The sequence below is a fragment of the Lepidothrix coronata genome, unplaced genomic scaffold (genome assembly GCF_001604755.1).
Source record: "Lepidothrix coronata isolate B3197 unplaced genomic scaffold, Lepidothrix_coronata-1.0 Scaffold66, whole genome shotgun sequence".
NCBI classification, from domain to species: Eukaryota; Metazoa; Chordata; class Aves; order Passeriformes; family Pipridae; genus Lepidothrix; species Lepidothrix coronata.
Window position 1 is genome coordinate 2,632,738 of NW_016690246.1, and position 17,178 is coordinate 2,649,915.

The window sequence follows — 17,178 nt, forward strand, 5'->3', positions numbered from 1 at the left end:
TAATTCAGCAACTGATGAACAATACAAAGACAACTGGACAGTCTTCAGAGAGTTTATTTCAGAGGACATTGGGTGGGTAATATTTAAATGTTTCTGATTACGCTACATTATAACTTGCAGGAATTTTCATTTTTCAAATCTTATCTCAGAGCCAGACATTTATTAAAAATAATGAAAAATATGTGTTTAAGGATATTATTGTAACGGATGGAATTATATGAGTTCTGGATAGAGGAATGCAAGTGGTATTTGCAAGAGTTGTGAGGGCAGACAAGCATCCTATTTTGTAGTCAGCCAAGACTTTTGAAACATCAAGACTCTTACATATAAATTTGTATGAATTTTAATATATATTCAGATTCTTAGTTATAAAAATGACAAAGAGCTGAAATTTCACCTCTGGCTATCACTAGGAGTTTTTCTTATTTCTATCTCAAGTTCTTGGAAGTATTTACCTTCTGACAAAAATGTTCATCAAAGGAGCATAGCAAGTGAGTTAATTAAGGTAATTTCATCTAATATTTAGCTTTTTTAATTGTCTAGCGTGTTTATTCTCACAGTAAAAGTTGAAGTTTTTAATGTACCTTGTCCAGTCAAGTCATCTGAACCATCAGAAAAAATTAAATTGAAACTGGTTCAACTAAAATGAATTCATTATGCATCTAAACATAATGATTATTGCATTCAGTCTGCCAGACAGATTTATCCCTCTAGAGAATAGCTGAGTATACTTACCAGTGTTTAAGTGGGAATGTGCAGAAAAGAAATAAGTCAATGACAAAAAATATATATTAAATTAAAATAAAACAAAATTTAAAAATAAAATAAAATAATAAAAACAAACAAACAAACAAAACCCAAACAAACTTAGAATGACTCCAAATTGTCATGCCAGTATAAAATCACTATCATTACCAAATTTGTCATAATTGTTGGAAATTATTTACATCATTCACCTGATATAGATATTTTTCCTAACAACTGAGATGTAATTTTCTGGAATTTCAGGCATAGACATCCCAAGACTTTTGCAAAGAACATGGGATTATAACTTTAGTTTTAGCATGTACTGGTTAAAAATGATTGCAGTCTAATATCAGTTTGAAAAGGAGTCTGAGAAGCTTGATCAGGTGCAATGACTATTAAAGGATCTGTCTGAAATACTACAAGACAAATAATTCTCATTTTCTTTAGGATCAGAAGTACAGGTTTTGATAGAACCCAAATGGAAGCTGGATTTCTCCTAACTGTGAATGCGCCTGCCCAAAGTTCCTCCTAGGCAAACCACTTACTATCTCTATCTCACAGCTTCAATAAAGGAAAAACGGTTAAGTTTAATGTTATTTTCGTTTGAATATCTATTTACTATTTATCTATGTATGCATAATTATTTATATGCAAGTATGATATAAAATGTCCTAGACTACAGGAAGGAAGGAAGGTGATATTATTAGCAGTACAGCTTTGGTCTCTAAGCTTAGACTTAGCCTATGTAGCTCTGATACAGTCTGACTCTCTCAGTGAACTTAGGCGAGTTATTTGACCTGCTTGCATCTCACCTTTTCGGTTGACTGGAAAGAAGCTGTCATGCAGACAGGAGGAGTGGAGATGCTTAAGTTTAAATGTGACTATAAAGTTCAAGTAGAAATATAGCTGATGTCCATCCCTCAGGTCTAGAAGGTTTTTTGCCCAACAGGGACTTATATTTTAGAAAACTTCTAAAATAACTTTTACTTTTAAACTTAAACAATATTTTTTCAAATAATTAATACCAGAATCATAATAATTCTGTGCTTCCTCAGCATGTCAAAATCTTTCCTGTTGTCTGCAGTTTCCAGAACTGTGATATCACCAATCTCTGGAATTATTTTTAATATTCTGGACATATTAACAAGTCATTTTCAGCTAGGGCAAAATAATTAAAGGGAAGGATGCTGTGAGGTAATACATAAAAATAAACAGCAACAATATAAAAAATAAAAATTTCTTCTTCTCGTAAACAGAAAATGTTAAATACTAGCCTCACTTTATTAATGCAGGTATGTTATTTAGTGGGCTGATACCGATGCTGTAATTTTACTTCAAAGAAACCAACCCCACTAATTAAGTCATATAATTCATGACTGTTGAATAGTTACATAGAGGAACACACTGTGGTAATCTAAACTAGAGAGTGTTTATCAGCACTATACAGACTTTAAACCCCAATCTTTATATGGTTTGGAATAAATTTTAGGGTTTTTTTTTTTTACTTTTCTCTGGTGGTTTGGGTTTTACTGATGGGGTACAGAAGTGCTGACCGTAGCAGACTCTTGATACAAGAATAGGAGGAGCTGCAATGTATTTGCTTCTTCAATATACCAAACAGCAAACATTAATGCAAATGGAATACCTGGGAAACATCATTTTATTCTCATATGGCTTAGGGAGTAGGCTAGCACAAAGCGCACAGTTACTGTTACTACACTGTGTAACTAATTCCACTGCATGGAATTTTACAGCAATCTACTAGACACTTCTATTCAATCTATACAACATTTTTTTTGCTTTATGGAAAGCATGAATTACAATTAATTTTCAAGCACCTGTTTCTGGAGATAGCCTCTCTATTTACAAATGAGACAAAAAAAACCCACAGTTAAATCAAAGAATCCAAATGAAGAAAAGTACACCACCACAGAAATATCCTATTCAATATGACATCAGCAGAATTCAGATTTTTTGAAAGAGCTTTCAATGGTTTACTTTCTATATTTTGAAAACACATCATTACTACCAATGGATCAGACTGCAAATCAGGTTTCTAAAGTTAATCTTTATGCAGACCACTTTCACGTAGACTATCTCTATGATGTATCCTTACCTAGAGGACTTCACTGACATTACATGTCCCTGACATGCACTTGGAGAGAATTTAATGAGCACTTATAAATAAAACTCGTCATGTACACACAGTGACTGAAGTCATTATATGCTACGAAAAGCAGACTGTACTATAACTTTGCCTATATAATTAAATATGTTGAAAACAACTCAAATTAAAAACAAACAAAACACAAAAAAACTTGTCAGATTTAGATTTTTTAAAGAAATGGGTTTTTTAAGACAAAATCTTCCACCATCACCCCTTTTTGTCAGCTGATTAGTTTTGACAGTCTCTAGTACTAAGGCCATTTGAACCATAATGCTTGGAATTACTTTTTATTTCCTCCAGCTGATGATGCAGAAATAGCCTGCAAGCATACCTTAAAAAATTTAGTGCTTTGAGAAAAGAGAAGTAGCCTGGTTCTGGCAAAGAGTTCTTTACATCACTTTCTTTGTGCCTGGAGAATCTCCTCAGTTCTGCCCAAGGCCCATTACTAGTTTAATAGCTTAGTTGCATTTCTTGATGATGCTCCCTCTCAAATCCACTGCTTTTAGCTAGTTACCTAAGTTAGAGTTGGCTTTTCCCAAGCCCAATGCTCAATAGCTACTATACTTCCCTCCAATCTGTCAGATGCTTTTCAATCCCAATGGTGCTCAAATTCTCCCCTACTGCACTGCTCAGAGTAAACAGAAGGAACACATGTGGTCAAGCACAGTTGCCATTTGACTTTAAAGAAATTTAAAACAGGTTTATTTTTTTACTTTTAAGACTACGTCATTTGGTAAATCCCATTGTTTAATGAAAAAAAAAAATCCACCATGGTATGCTTTTAATTATTGTATTGGTTAAATGATAAGTTTGTCAAGAAAAGAAGCTGTTGCCCCCAGACCCCTTCATAATGACCTGTAAAAAATGTACTGGGCTAGACCTTCAGCAGATTTAGGTCAGTCCAGTAACTTCAGTGCTGTTATGCTAACAAGTTCATGGCCCATACTTATATTTATTATTTCTTAAGTAGATGACTTGTCATTCTTTTTGTTGTCTTTAATATTCAATTACTTTAAAACTAGAAATTAGTCAATCATAAAAAGCCCCAGTTCAGTATGAAAAAAAGATGTTGATGGGGTTTAGTTTTAATCCTACCTCATTATTTTTCAATGGTTTAATTTTTTTCCTATATCTTGATCTGAGCAAAAGGCACTGTGTATATGAAACTCTGAAATGAATGCTTCTAAATTCCAAACTGCACAGCCTTTCCTGCGAAGTAGTACCAACACACAGATAATTTATTTTTTTATTCCCACACTGCTCACAGACCAAGACCTCAGTTGCACTAAGGATTATACAAATCTGCAAGAAAAAATTATGGTCTCAATCCTAAACAATTCACAGTCAAACCATAAGGTAAAGGAGAGCAGTGTATTGGCAGAATACAGAACAGAACATGCTAAAACCAATAAGGCAACACTGATCAGCATAATAGTCTGCAGCCATAGCACACCTCCAAACTGTGGTTTTTTGAGGAAATATTACCAAAAAATATTTTTAATAAGGGAACTGAAAGAAAAGAGTGGAGTAATTTTGCATCTATTTCTTGAGCTTTCCGTTCAAGCATTAGCAGCAGCAAGCCTCTCAAAGAATAACATAAAACAGAGCTGGAATATCCTGTGCTTCTCAGCTTCTAAACAGTGTTTCTGCAAAGTGAAGCACTTTAAATTTTGAGAAAAGTTGCCCTCACCTCAGGAACCTTCACTGAGTGTGACAGAGGTACAGACAAGCTCAGATGAAATGTAGAGATCAAGTTTATTTCTATGTCTCAAGAAAAGAGTAACTATATCTGAACCGTTCCTGATACATTTGTCTAACCTGTTTCTCAGACAAAAATCTGTTAATATGTGTAGTACATTCTACCCCGAAGCACTTCAAAATCCTAAACACCAAGACATACCTTTCGACACTACTTTGAGACAATTTCCCACTATAATAGCACGTATCAGATTTTTTCATGGTAATAATTTTGAATTTTCAATGCTAGATAAACAAAATAAAGTCACACTGGCCATGTAAACATAGTTCCAGCTAGGTAACAAACCCATATAAAAAACTAGTTCAGAACAGACAGAAAACAGACTGTGTTTTATACTGAGATTTACAGCAGCAGGGGAAGAGCTCTCACTGCCAAGTCTGTGCTGCTGCTTAGAATGAAGAGTTAATAATTAAATTGAAAATTTTGTGGAGAGACTTAGTGATCTGGAAGGTACAAAAACAAGAATGAGGATGAAGTTTAAGTTAGAGAAAGTGCCACACAGCACATTTAGTCAGGGGAGGTTAAAAAACAGAAACAGAAACAAAAATCCTCCTTACTAAGGAAAGAGATGAATATGTTGAAAATGAAAGGAAGTCAGGGGCTTTCATATGGACTGAACATATTTAGGTTTATTCTACAATTTATAAAGAACTGAGATAGAAAGCTTTTGACACTTTATGGGGAAGTATGGAGAATTTGCAAATAGGAAGCCTAGTGCTTACATTCAGAAAAGAGGGGGAAAGAAGAATCCAGGGAATTATCGATCATTCAGTTTAACTTGAATTCCCAGAAAAATACAGAAAGAAATAAGCAAACACATTTCAAAAACTTAGAGAAAACAAACAAGACAAATAACAGTCAAAAGGGATCTGTCAACAATGAGCTGTCACTTTTCCTTCAGTGAGACAGTAACAGGAAGCATGGATGAGAGGCAAGCAGCCAGGTGTCATTTATCTTAACATTAGAAAGATTTTTGACATCACCTCAAATTACACTCTCAGTCATAAGCAATCTATTGAAACAGATCTAGCCCCTAAAGGCTAGGTGCAAATTGTATTAGAAAGCTGTGGAAAGATAAAATTTGTAGTTGATTTACTGACAGAAGGGAAGGGATGACTCAGGGTGTGGCCCGGAAAGGTCTATTCTTAGTCTGCTATTATTTAATACCTGTAATAACCACTCATTCAGTTTGGATGGCAAAATAGAGTGTATGGTGATCAAATTTGGGCAGTAACACTGGAAACGATTCAAGCTGTGCTGAAGGTCAGGGCACTTATTCCAAATCATACCACGGAGTCTGAAAAAATGAAGCATCCAGTTTAACCGGGACAACTAACAGTACATTACGGGTCAGGAAGGACAGGGAGATAGCAGCTCTTCAGCAGAAAAAGAGATCTCAGGGCTTTAGTAGATTATGATATACTGAACCGATGTCATACTGTTGCAAAAGGGGTAAATGCCATCCAGAGAAACATGGATAGATACAATAATCTTTCCCCTCTGCTCTGCGCTCATGAATATATGAAATTATGTTTCTGCTGTACTCTGCAATAGCGAGACTTTAGCCAGAACCCTTTCTGAAGGTTAGATCCTTGTGTTTCACTTTGAAGGAGAATAAAATGGGAAGTCCAAAGGAAATCAGCAAAGATCAGAAGTGTGTCTAGAAAACAAGATCTATGTGACTAAATTGAACAATTTTCTGCTTTTGTTTACGAGGAAAATGCTTCTCTAAGAAGCGCTAGGAAAAGAAGGTCTAAGTAAAAGAAATTATCACTGCCACAATAGTAAACTGTTTTCCACATAGACTTAAAGGAGCTTAAATCAGCTTGCGAAATATTAAGCACCCAGCATGTGGAAAACGAAGTCCAATTTGGAGACCTATATGTGAATGTAAAACTTTCCAAGGATTGATAGAAAAGCTTGCACAACCCAAAGCAAAAAAAGATCCTAAATAAGTAACCAAGTTTATAAACTGATAAATCTGACATGGCTTTCTTCTACAGCTCTTACTAAAAATATAGACAGTCTTGTATTTACTCACAAAACTTCAAGTGTAGAAGTCCAGTTGCTTGTATCCCTCCCAGCATTTGCTCAAGGCATACAGGACATTGCCTTTGAGGGGATTATTAGCAGACCAAACCCATCAAACAAATGAAAGCCAGAAAACTTAAGAAGTGATGGCTGGAGATGTCCCTGCCTCTGAATTACTTACGCAAATTCAGTCTGTACAGCTCACCTGCTCCAAACAGCCCATAGTGCTGGAGACTGTCCAGCCTCCCAAGGCAGCCCAGTGCTCGGTTAGAATCTTTCAGCATGTCTCCATTAGGTCTCTCTCACTGTAATTCAAATCCACTACTTTTCCTAAAAGCCAAATTAACTATGCCTAACAGTTTGTTCTTTTCCTGAATAATCTTTTCTGTATTGAAAGAGATTAACACAACCCCTCTCAGTGTAGTCTTCTTCAGACTAAACAATCCTAGTTTGCCTAAATATTTCCTACAGGCCTACATTTAGATGGCTGATCTTTATGATTGCTTGCAATTGGACTCTCTCCAGCTACTCTACCTTTTTGAGTGAAGTCACAGTTCTGCCAACAAGCTCATAGCACTGGGGAAGAGAACAGATGAATTACATTACAAAGTCTGGGAGTTCCTTGCTGCAATGACCTCTGGCGATGCAGGTCAGTTAACCATTCCAAAGCCATTGCCTAGCTTTATGCCTAAGCTTTCCATAAAGTAGGGGTTTGCTTGAATTCCTGTAGTTACCAAAAACAGTACTGCAATCCTCCCTATTTGATCCAGTCATTTCCAGCCTATCCTATTGATATGTTCAACACTAAATCTATTTCGTGCAAACCGAAGTTACAATGAGATTAGCTATTCTAATCATTCCCTGCCTTAAGATGTATTAACACAGTATCACCACTAAAATCAGTGATATCATTTTGAAAAATGCAGAAAATAATTCACTTCCTATCTTTAAATAATTAAAAAAAATTGTTTGGGGATTTATCAGGATGAAAAATCCTGGATAAATATTAGATGACTATCCTAAAGAAATTAAAATAATACTATCGGAAGATGAAGAGAAATTACAGCAAAGCAAATAGAAAAAATAATCATATAGTAATGTTCTTCTAACTGCCAGTTATTCTCTTTCATCATATCATAACCACAGAATCCCTCTCATTTTCCATTTAATGATTTTTAATAGTAGACTTTCATTATGTAACAAAACCGAATAATAATTGTAGTAATTTAATCTACCATTTTTGCTTTTAAGCATGAATGTTTTGCTTCAAGATTTAAAAGGCAGCTCAATTTTCAAATTACAAAACGTACATAAATTTCTATGGGGAGAAAGGAGAAAGATGGAAGAAACTGGGGAAGAAACATGCTCATACTCCACATTTTACACTGGTACCTCACAAAGCAATTCACTGCAGATTGCTGCCAGCTATGCATAATCCAAACTACCTGCTATGTCCAGTAGCTGTCTGTCTATGCTAAAACTCATAACATTAACTTGTACCAGGGGAGCAGCTAACCCTGCTCTGAAGTCCCATATACGAATGCAGAACTTTCCAGGAATGCATATAAAAGCTCCTGATTTTTTATTGTTCTATCACTGCACACTTGTTTTTACTGCAGAAGAGAAAAGAATATTTTAAAACACAAGTGATTTATTTTATTTGTCGTGCATGACAAGGCCTCCTTTCTGGTTTATTTAAAAAAACAAGCATACTCCATGGTCCTGTTGGCTATGGCTGTTCAAAGGACAATTCATTCTAATCATACCACTTCTTACCAAGGATGATCATAAAAAGCTATAAAATATCTACCATCCACTCAAGAATTCTGTGACAAATTCACAGCCAAGCATGTAACTGCAACGCTATGTTTCATTTGAGAAACCTGACTTTCACTCACCCTGACAAGGTGGGAAAAAATCCTTATTCATCCTAACTCTCAAGCAGAGACTGTTTCATTGGCAATTTGGTATCATTCTAATGAAGAAAAAATGGTTATCAAATTTCAGGATATTTTCCTAGTAGCTATCTTTTATCCATTTTCCTTTTTTTTTTTCCTCCAGAGAATCAGCGAAGTTGGTTGTCTAGGGAGAAAAAAGCCTATTAGGACCAACAAAGTAAAAAACTTCGGAAGGAAGACATATTGTCATTCTTTGGTTCTTCTAAGCTCATTTGCTTCTGAATCCAAGTTCTGTTTTCAGTCATGTCTGAAATAGCATCTGTTCTACTATGGGCACTTCTGAAAATCTTTTAATGTTTTCTCAGCCTATTTCCTCTCCATTACAAAGCTTTTTATATGAATACAATCTGCAACCTTTTAAAATTATAAAATCCTAATTTTACTCCATATTTCTTGCACTTTTTTGTCTTGTCTACATTTTGCAGCTACTGTAGCCTACTGTTGACTTAAACCTTCAGTCTAACATTGGTTCTTGGTGACTACATTTTTCATACTGACCTAAGATACTGAGAATAAAATGGAACAAATTGTGAGCTGTACTTATTGACCAGTGCTAAGAGCAGGACTAGCTTTGCAGAACCTAAGTAGTCTAGAAACCATAATGGCTTCTTCTACTTTCAGTCCTCTGTAGATTAAAGGAAGACAGCAGTATAATTTTGAGAAGAACTAAAAACATTTTTGCTTGTCTCATTGAGTTATATTTTTAGCCCAGCATCAAAAATTTTCAGTCAGATAACATGGATAGAGTGTAAGTTTGAACTCTACTGCCCTATTATATATGGGTAGAAGAACACCCTGCAGGCCATATGATTGTCATATTTTGTTTATAGATATAATCATATACTGCACTAAGTGCTCCTGTTATGTATTTCACCGTACTATGTTCTTTTGTTAAAAAGGGCTTAGGTTCAGCTATTTGAAAACATCTATCAATTATATAATAGTTACCACAGGAAAAAAAGATGCTCTCTGGCTTCTTTAATGAAACATAGTGGCCTACAGCAAAGCTTAAAATTTATTTGGTGCGGTTACAGAAAATGTCAGAAGCTTTTTGAGTCATTTTCTTTACCATTAGAAAGGAAACTAATGCATTTTGAATCTGTAACTTCTAAAAAGAATTGACTAATTTCAGTGTTGATGGTTTCCTTTGGGATTAGATACAAGACAAGAGTCCTAGAAAAGAAGAGAAATCAAAAACTGATTCAAATATCTTTGTGATCTGGTTGCCTGAGGGGAAGCTCTCTGTCAACATGGGGTTCCCAATTTTTACTAGTTCACCTAACACTCTGCTTAAGGCTGATGATGATTATGGCTGTCTCTCTGATACTTCATCACAGAAGTGTAATTTTAATTTATGGTTCACTTAGTCATAAATCAAGATCATTATAGAAAAATGGATGCCCCTGAGCCATTTATATCCTCAATGCATACACTCCATAAATCTGAAAGCTTATGCACCTTATTATGTCTAAGAGAATGTCAAAAATCTATTATTGTAAAATTTCTTTTGTCTTTCAACAGAACTCTTGTGTTCTGGTGGAAAAAAACAAAACAACAAACCAAAACAAAACAGACAACAAAACAAACACAAGTGAATTCTGCCTTTAAAATGTCACTGTTTTCACTTGAACAAAGAATCATAGATTGGCCCAGGTTGTAAAGAACCTTGGAGACCATTTAGTCCCAACCTGCCCTGTCATGGGCAGGGATATCTTTCACTAGACCAGGTTGCTCATGCCCTTAACGAATCTTGTCTTGAAAATTTCCAGGGAAACATACAGTTTATTTGATATGCTTTGGATTTTTCCTTAAGGAGTAATATCACATTAATGGATATCCACTCGAGCATTTTAACTGCATCAGCTAAACGCATGATTTTGAAAGCATCAATAATTGTGTCTGCCTGAAGACCCATGAATCAGAATTGCTACTTGGAAGAATATGGACTTGGATCTACATATTTTTCATATTGGGATATTTAAACACAGACTTTGGTAGACCAAAGCAATGTACAAGCTTGAAAAGCAATCTAAGAATGTGTCCAACTGAATTTAAAAAGGTGTGGGGTTTTTTTTAAAAGTCAAAATATAAGATTTTAAAATCCTTTAGCATTTCAACTTTTCTTTTTCCAACTGGCATTCAATTTTAAAAATAGAAAGTTCTTCAGAGGAGAAAAAAAGTCACTCAGAAATGAACCAGAACAAACTGAATGCGTTTCTAAGGAAAGGAACTGAGAAACTTGTTATTAAAACTTTAGGATTGGGACTATTTCCATCTACTACCACTGACAAAAGCCATCAGTCAACATCTCAATCTAGCCCTTACAACACATGCAATACAGAACATAGTTTCTAAGAGAGAATTCATTATTAATCATAAAAAGAACTTGATTTCAAACCATAAGTGCCAGGAAAAGCAAGCTTGTTTTTAACAACTTTCCTTGTACAGAGATTACATGGTTGAGAGCTCAAATTTGCTAAGCCCACATATTTGTAGAGAACTTTTACGTGTGACCTGGTATGCAAAATACTGTTGCAATATGAATAAAACATAACTTTTGCAGAAACATCTACCTTTGCCTGGATTTTTATTCATTCTGAAAACCAGAATTTTTTTTTGAAAAAAGGATTTTAACTATCAGAGTTTCTTGAAAAATAAGTTCTCTTTTTCTATTGGAAAATAAAAGAAAATTAAGAAAGCAAACAACAGAAAACCCTGACAGTTAATGTGTAGTCCATGATCAGAAGTTCTAAGGCAATTATGTTTTCCTTCAAAATGATACTAAAAGTTTTTGAGGTCTGGTTATTTCCAGTACATTAAAATCACCTTAAGCCAGGAAACCCTAGAGAGCAAAAGGACTTTACACCTCTTTACTAAAAGAGGTGTAAATGTACGTGGTCAGCATCAGCAGGCTCTCTGAAATTACGGTTTGATGTTTCCAAATACCCGTTTTCAGAGTTTCTTTGTGTCTGTCAAAGATTGAGATACCATATTCAAACTCAAGAATCACACAAAAAATTAAATTTTTAAGTTAATTATTCCTTCTTAATTTATTTTCTCTACTGTATATCTAAGCATTGTCATGCATGTGTTTGTTTTTTAAGAATTGCAAGAGTACTACTGATCAGTATCATGAAGTTCCTATATCTGGAAGTTATAGTTGCTTCAGATGAAATCTAAAAGGCCAGTTGGCCTAAAGGGGAGCATTAATGTTACTGAAGTCTATAGGGAAAAAACAGCATCAAAGATACAATGGTCTCTGCAGCTGGTGAAGCCTGCTGACAAAGATCCTCTTAGGGAGCATGATATAGAGTCTTTATCTAGCCAGAGTCAGCACTTTCTACCCAAAGGGAAAACCAGCACTGTACCAGGAAAGGAACAAGTCTGAAGCTTGACGACAAGGACCCTGCAGTGTCAGTGAAAACTTTGAGGAACCAGAGACACCAGCAGAGGAACCCTGAATCCTTAGCATTGGGGTCAGAAACAGGACCAGATCTGGCTACCAGGTGAGTAGCTCACACAACAGAACTGCTGCCAAAACCAGATATAAAATATCAAAGAGCATCCTAAGGAAAAGGAAAAGGAAGGGGAATTAGGAGATTAGAAATACAAAAAGGAACCTTTTATATTCAGTTATTTAGATGCAAGACTTATTCTAATGTTAGCTACATACTTCCATGATTTTCTTCTTCTGTCAAGACTTTCTTCTGTCACAGAAAATAAACAGATGAATAAAAATGATAAATTTTCTGAAGCACAATACCAGCTGTATAGATGATCATCGTCATGGCTGGATTTTGGGAATGAAGATTAGGGAAAGGTCTCTACCCACGTTTGACACAAGCACGTTGGTGGCTGAAAAGGCCAATAGGAGACAGGCATGTCCAATTGCAAAAGGCACAGCAGAAAGACTCCTTAGGTGGTAAATTCTGCAGGACATGATTCTTTCTGCGTTGCCTTTTCTCCTCAAGAGTGATCCTGCGTGTGTTCTCAGAGGAAACAGCAGCGTTATAGATGGTGTGTCTCCAGGTCTCCCGATTGGAGGCCAGAGTAGACCAGTTATGGTGATCAATATGGCCAAGGCTGAGATGTTATTCCAGGGAGTCCTTGTATCTTTTCTTCAGGGCTCCTCTCTTGTGGCAGCCAGTGGCAAGTTCACCATAAAGCGGTGAACTTAGGGAGGCGGTGGTCCTTCATCCTTGAGACGTGCCCTGCCCAGCGCAGCTGCGTTCTCAGTAACATGGCCTCAATACTTGTGACAGCTGCTTGTTCTAGAACAGATGTATTGGTTACATAATCTTACCAGTGGATGTTTAGGATTGTACAGACAGCGTTGATGGAAATGTTCTAGGAGTCACAGGTGGTGGCTGTAGATGACCCATGATTCAGATCCGTATAAGAGAGTAGACAGCACTATGGCTCTGTAAACACTGATCTTGGTACTTTTCTTCAAGCGTTTATTTCGTCAAACTCTTTTATGAAGCTTTCCAAAAGCACTATATGCCTTTGCTAACCTGTTGTCTATCTCTCCGTCAATCTTACCATCCGAGGAGATGAGGCTACCTAGGTAATTGAACTGCTGGACTGATTTGAGCTCTGATTCACCAATGGTGATATGGGGATGATGGAAGACTTCCTGAGGTGCCGGTTGATAGAGAACTTCTGTTTTCTTTAAACTGACTTCCAGCCCAAAGAGCTCAGCAGCATCTGCAAAGCAGGACGTTAAACACTGCAGGGCTGCTTCTGTGTGAGCAACAAAGGCAGCGTCATCAGCATAAAGCAGCTCCTGGACAAGATGGTTTAAGGTCTTAGTGTGGGCCTTCAGTCGCCTCAGATACCCTACTTATCTGTAAGAAGTTTTTGACCATTAGCGCTGAGTAGAGGACTTTGAGCTTGGTATATAGGCCCGTATGCTGTTTTCAGGGCTTTATAGAAACCTCTGTGATCACCCGTGTCAGCGTACAATTGTGTTTTTTCAGCTAGACTGATCCACCACTTGTTCTGTATGTCACGGAGTTTCTGTTGGAATTTGCTGCATGTAATGCAAAAGGCTGTTTTTCTTACATAAACACATCATAGCTACAACATGCTACCACACAATTTGAGGAAGAAATATCTGTAAAAACCAGAGTAGAAGTATCTATAAAGGATATCTAACTGACAATTATTCACTAAAACTTATAATTTCATGTGTCTTCATTAAGAGGAAACTGCAGGAGAAAGAAGGATACAGTGGGAAAACCATTATATTTTAAAAACATCTCCCTCATAGAACAGCAAGGTAAAAATTGCTCTGCCGTCTTAATACTGTTTTGCTTTCAATAAATATAGATGTTTTCACAGAAACTAATGAAAACATCCACTGTATTCCCTCTGACTCACTAGCAATCAAAAGCACTACCTAATTTGCAATATGATGATTTGGAGTATTGACAATCATCCACAAAGATTATTTGGGTTTAATATATTTTGTCTAGTGAGAGTAGGAAACAGCTCTGCCACAGCAGATCATCATCTGTCAGAACCACCATCAACACATGTTAAGTAAGTTTAATGAATGTAGAAACAGATGGAAATGGACTGTACCACAACTTTTACAATTCCTTCTTTATTGTTACTGCACCAGCACCTGCACACACCGATGAAAACCAGAATTGAGCATCCCAAGCCCTAACAAACTTGAAGAAATAATGCCTTGTCAGTCCCCAGGAGACTGAGCCCTGTATGCCTGCTTACCCTGGTCCCTGTGAGCAGGGGGTGTGCAGCAGAGCGGGTGGGCAGTGGGACAAGAGCAGGGCCCTGGCACAAGGCTGGGAGCAGAAGCAGCTGCTATGGAGCAGTTTGCCGGTCCATTCACATCTCCACAACTCCACACACTGGACAGGGCTTGCCTGTGAGTTTGAACAACCAGCTGCATCCAGCATGTGAGATCATGGAAGTGTAAAAATAGGGAAACAACATCTTAACACACCCATTTCCAATGAAAGTTGATGAGATGCATTCTTAGATAAATTCTTTCCTGTTAGATTTGTGGTCAATGTGGTTAGCATGGTGTGGTTTCAATAGTATGAGTAGCTATCAATCTAATCATATTTCAGAGAACTCCCTCAAGTACACATATATGAGGCAGAAATTATGGGGCTGAAAAGCTACAGGCTTAATGAAAAATTTAGCAGTCTAAGGGGAGATAAAGAAAGGCAGATTGGAATGGAACTAAAATTGAAGCAAATTCTTAGGTAGCTTTTAGCAAGTACTACATAACTGCTATGTTAGTACTAACATTCATGCAAAATCTGTGTATCAGTTTTTGAGTTCATTTAATAAACACAAACTTTACAGAAAAATGTAGCAATTATGAAGATCTAGAATGTATTTTGCAGTAGTTATGATAAGGATCTAACTGTAGGGTTTTCCAGAAATTAATGTTCAATATTAACCTTAAACTTGTGTAACCTTTTTTTTTTTTTCCACACCTTTCAACAGACAGATATCAGGTTAGTGAAGGGAAATAACGCTGCCACATAGTCTGCTACATGCAGTTTCTGTTGGTAGGGTTTTTTCTATTTGGGCAAAATAATTAAATAAATGAGTTCCTGCCAAGTAGTTATAGATACTAAATGGTAGTTATGGTAAAGTGTTTTAACAGCTGTGCTTGAAAATGGGGAGATATCGTATGTGTTATTGTGGGCAGCACTCAGATAATTATTGCAAAATAGTTTCAACAGGAGAATAATTTGTAAATATTTGCTACACTGTCTTTGTTACTCTTCATCAGGAACCTCTCACAAAGAAAACCAGAGATGTCTGAAACCTGCTTTTTGTGGTATGATTGAAGTTACTGCATAAAATCCCTTTCTTGGATCTAGTCATCAATTCACACTCTTGCCCTTCTCATCAGCCACTAGCAAAACAACACTTGGTATTGTACATTTGCAGAGCTACCCAAATGGTTAACATAACTCAAGTAAGACCTGTGAATATTGCATAGCTAATAAGGAAACAGATTAATTTCATTTTGCTTTTCTCATTACTCTCTTCATGAGAAGAACATCTTCTGACAGAGAGAACTGCCTTGAACCCAAAAACTTCTTAAGTTAAAGCTTGATGCTTGTCTGTCATAAAAATATTGCATATTATATTCTCTGAATTCTATTGGGATGGTGATTTTCAAACCAAATATACTTCCATGCACAGGTGGGACTTAACATTCCCCAAACTTGCAGAACACATTAAGACAGCAATTTGAAACATCATCTAAGATTATGTGTGTTATGTCTTTTATTTCTTTTTCTATGAAGTAATAAGGGACAATAAAAATCCTAGTTATTTATATAGAAAAGCACCAAATTCTCCCTTTATATTTAAGAAATATTTTTATTGCAGTAATTCATCATCCCAGTGTTTTAACTAGATCAGAATTGGTTAGAATTCAAACTTCTCTTTTACTAAATACTTTTCCATCCTCTTATATTATTTGAAATATCTGGGCAATATACATGTCCCCATCATTTTGCTTGATACCTTTTTTTGAAGGATGAGTTATTATTTCCCTGCCTAACTTATTAATCAGTCTGAGGAATAACAGATATATAATGATTCTAAAATATCATTGGAAGGAGCAGGTAACTACACATCCATCCATCCAACTTTAATATATAAAGAATTTGTTTTGGGTTATTGTGCTATCTTTTACTGTCTTCTCAAGAACAAAGCAGAAGAACTTTCTTCTGCCAACTAACAGAGAATAAATGAAGAATATTTTTAAGTGTTTTAAAATAATGTAATACTCAAATGAGTATTCTTCACTGTCAGTATTAAAATCAAACCAGTAGAATCATAGAATCCTTTAGATTAGAAAAGACCTTTAATATCAAGTCCAACCATTAACCCAGCACTGCAAAGTCCACCTCTAAACCATGTCCCTAAGTTCCACATGTACACGTCTTTTAAATACCTCCAGGTATGGTAATTCAACCACTTCCCTGGGAAGCCTGTTGCAATGCTTGACTACTCTTTCAGGGAATAAATTTTTCCTAATATCCAACGTAAACCTCCCCTGGCCCAACCTGAGGCCTTTTCCATTCATCCTGTCACTTGTTTCTTTCAGACAGTTGTAGAGAGCAATAATTTTCTCTAGACTAATTAACCCAGCTCCCTCAACTCCTCTTCTTCATACTTGAGCTTGGGACCCTTCACCAGCTCCTTTGCCCTTGTCTGGACATGCTCCAGCACCTCAATGTGTTTCTTGGAGTATTTAAAAATAGAGAGTTGTAGAGAGTGATAACTACCTGAAAAGCAGTTGTAGATAGGTTGGGGTCAGTCTTTTCTCACTGGTAAGAAGTGACATGCAGACATGGTTTAGTAGTAGACCTGGCAGTGTTAGATTAATGGTGACACTCAATGATCTGAGAGGTTTATTCCAACTTTAGTGATTCTATGATTCTATGATCTACAGCCTTACCAGTGCCATGTACTGGAGGACAATCACTGCCTTGGTCCTGCTGGCCACACTATTT

At 36.3% G+C, this 17,178-nt stretch overlaps 1 protein-coding gene across 5 annotated transcripts in view; it reads right to left on the minus strand.

Moving 5' to 3' along the window:
• The window catches only part of GRM8 (glutamate metabotropic receptor 8), a 335,277-nt gene that overhangs the window by 53,154 nt on the left and 264,945 nt on the right, over nt 1-17,178 (minus strand). The window lies entirely within an intron of this gene.